This window comes from Gossypium arboreum, chromosome 2 (genome assembly GCF_025698485.1).
Source record: "Gossypium arboreum isolate Shixiya-1 chromosome 2, ASM2569848v2, whole genome shotgun sequence".
NCBI lineage: Eukaryota > Viridiplantae > Streptophyta > Magnoliopsida > Malvales > Malvaceae > Gossypium > Gossypium arboreum.
Genome location: NC_069071.1, coordinates 10,712,198 through 10,716,005, shown reverse-complemented (window position 1 = coordinate 10,716,005; position 3,808 = coordinate 10,712,198).

The following is a 3,808-nucleotide window of genomic DNA, read 5'->3' as shown; positions in this document are numbered from 1 at the left end:
ATTTAGCTTATTTAATACTCACATTTATTAAAACAGTCCTTGACCCAAACTTTGAAAAAATTACATTTTTGCCCCTAAACTTTTACATATTTACACTTTTTCCCCAAGGCTCGGAAATTAAACTTCATCCTATTTTCTTATGTTTTATAACATGCTGGTCATTTTTCCCTTCTATTACAACATCAAATTCTCACTCTAACATGTACTTATGAACATTAGGTATTTTTTTACCGATTATGTCGTTTTACTTGTTTTCACGTAAAATCGCTTAGCAAAAGTTGTTTAACACAATTTCAACCTTCATATTCTACCATAAAACATCAAAATAAACACATTTCACCTATGGGTATTTTTATAAATATAAACACTAGGTTAAATTATTGCTAGAATAAGCTTAATCAAGTTACCGGGACTCCAAAAACGTAAAGAACATTAAAAACAGGGCTAAAATGGACTTACAATCGAGCTTGGAAGCTTTAAAAACCCTAGCTATGTCTTCCTCATGTGAAATTCGGCCAAAGGGTTGAAGATGGACAAAAATTGGCTTTTAATTTTGTTTTTAATTCATTTTAATAACTAAATAACCAAAATGCCCTTAATTAAAAACTATGGTGTTTTATCTTCCTTTAGGTATTTTTGTCCAAACCAGTAAAATGGTCTAATTACTATCCAAGGACCTCCACTTTAAAAACCCATTACTCACAAGTACTTAGTACCTTTGTGAACTAGAACACACGTTTTACAACTTTTGCAATTTACTCCTACATATCAAATTAGACCCTCTATCGATAAAATTTCTAAACGAAATTTTCACACAATCATGCAATCATGCCATAGACCTTAAAATGATAATAAAATAAATTTTTCTATCTCGAATTTGTGGTTTCGCAACCACTGTTCCGTTTAGGCCCTATTTCGGGATGTTACAACTTACAGGTTTAGAAGTACTTGCACTATCTATCTTTTCTATCATCCAATCTCTTCGTATTGATAAATCTCTTAAATGTAATAATTTTGGTTTTATTTCAGTAGTGAATTTATTAGGTTTAAAGAGCTCAATAATTTTATTATTAATTTCTTTGATCACTACTTTTGTTGTATTAGTATATTCATTAATAGAAGTCCAACTTATTGCTAGATCTTACGCTAAATCATTAATTTCAAAATTTTTGTCTAAATTCTAAGACATAAACATTATTCTATCAGAGGATCTATAATAGGTATAAAGTAATTTGGTTTAAATTTAAATTCTATTACTCCGGTATGTAAATTTGATTGAATTCCTCTAATAAGTGCTTTTATTGGATTTTCAAATCTTTTATCTAATAAAACTGTTATTATTGGTATATAATGCCATTTTCTAAACAAAGCTCTTATTGTTATCATTTTATTCCTAAATGTATATATCTAACATGAGGATATTTCTTTTAATCCTCTTAACTTTATCTTTAGTGAACAATGAGATTTCTGTTAATCCTCCTCTAGTATCTTTAGCTATTGTATTACCACTTATTTTTTCTATATGTCTTTGACACCATATCTTATATTTAGATATTTTATAAATTTCTTTCTTAGAAATATGATTTTTCTTTATTTTTCTATCATTTCATCTGAAAAGCATTTTTCTTCTCGATTATATTTCCTAATTTTATATCTTATTGTTCATTTTAGGAATTTCTTCTAATTGATTATCGAAGCGCTTCCCATATTAAGCGAAATATATATTCCTCTTTATCTGCATCGAATATGTTTATGATATTAATTCGTATAATATTTCCTCATGATTTATTTCCTCTTCTGAACATATTTCTAAATATATATTCCAATAAAATATATATTCGTATTGGCTCTCTTCCGCAACCGGTAAGTTGCAAATTTTATCGCCCAAGTCTTACCCATGCAACTCGTGAATTCTAATGTTGTTCCATCTTCTACTATCATCAAGTCATAATTCTTTCAGGCTGCTCTCATTAGGGTTAAACAAATTTGGATTAACAGGCACACCATTTAAACCTTCCAGCCCCAATTATCGGTCCGAATATTGATATTATCACCATTTAAGTACATATTTTTATTTACATATAACTGGAACCTATTGGAGAGTAAAAACATAAGTAGAATTATCATCTACTTTTTAAGAGATCTAGAGCTCTCTCTAAACAAGTCTTAAAGGTTTTAATCTCCCTTGATTATCAGTTACCATAGGTTGTTCTAGGAATAGTTATGAAGGGAAGATAATCACTTCTAACATTCTCGTTAATTGCCCAATAACTCCATCATGTTCTTGTGTTTTCAACAATTTGGTATCAAACCCACTCACAATGAGTGATAAAATCCAAACTTATGTAGATTGTGGTGGTGATGAAATTTGTTGATCTGCAAATCAGATGGACAAACAATTTCAACAAATGCAAGATAAGATGAAAGTCCTATTTTCTTATCGAAGAAAATCGACAACTAGGGAGGAGAACCCAACTAGATTAGGTGTCACTGCCACCACCACCGAGTAGGGTTACTTCGATAGTTGGAGGATCTATTTCTTAGTTTGCAAAAAGGTTATGCTATAATTGCGATTAGACTTATTCGGCCACTCATTAGCGCAAAAAGTTATTTTAGTTTAAATTGGTGATACAGTGGAGGATAATATTGAAGAATTAGGAGAACTTGAAATCTCCTGGCATGGTAAGACTGTGCAATTACAAGCCGTAATGAATGGACAAATGTTGTTAAGCTTGATAGATTCAAGTAGTACATACAACTTCAGTAGTGTTACAGCTGCTCAGCGTCTTGTACTTTCGGTAACACTTAGTGTGTCAATTGCCAATGGTAAGAAGGTAAAAAGTAAAGAGGTTTGTTCTCAGTTACTTTTTTATATTGCTACTCATGAATTTTTTGCAGGCTTTTATATTATTCCTCTGATTGGGTTTGATATCGTGTTGGGTATTTAAATGGCTTCAAATATTTGAACTTTGGTGAACTAACAATGAACTTTGCAGTGAAAAGAAGATAGGCGAGCCCACCACTTGTTTATAAACTAACTTCGATGCCTTTCTTAGGCTTCTATCATCTCTATTTATAGGAGAATTCTTAAACTCTGTTTAATTTTCTTTGAATCCTGCACATTTTTTCTGATAAGGATGATGTCTAATTATTAATTTGTCATGACATGGTTGCTTCCACGTTGCTTTTTTTTGTCTAAACTTGGATGTTGCTTTCCCAAGTTGCTTTCTTCTATTGTCTGATCTTGAATGTTGTTTTCCCAAGTTGCTTCTTTTTTTGTCTAGACATAGATGTTGCCTTCCCACGTTGCTTGATATTTTTATTGATTTTTTCCAATGGGCTTTTATCCTTCCTGAATATTATCTAGATTTATTTCCTCAATTTCATCTAGATGTAATGAATCGATTGACACTCTTGGTGAGCTTCAATTTTCCCACAAATTCTTGATTTCTTCTATTAAGTGTGATGGAAAATTATCAATCTCCATGTTAGCTACCTTTTTTAGTAGTTGAACGAATTTATTATTTCTATCATCATGAGTGTATCCAACTCCAGTATCATATGCCAATATTCTTCTTCCATCAGTCCAGAGGCTAAAAGTTTTTTGTTGAAGTAAATATTGGGCTTTGGTCATTAAATCTATTCATGCTTGGATCTGATAATAACTGAGATTATTGTAACACTTGTCAATATTTTTTGTCAAGTGTTATTTGTCCTCTTTAACTGCTGAAAGGTTGGGACCTCCAATCATTTTTTTAATGATCCAAATTTGATATGGCTGATAATTTTTTTCTTTTTCAACTATACC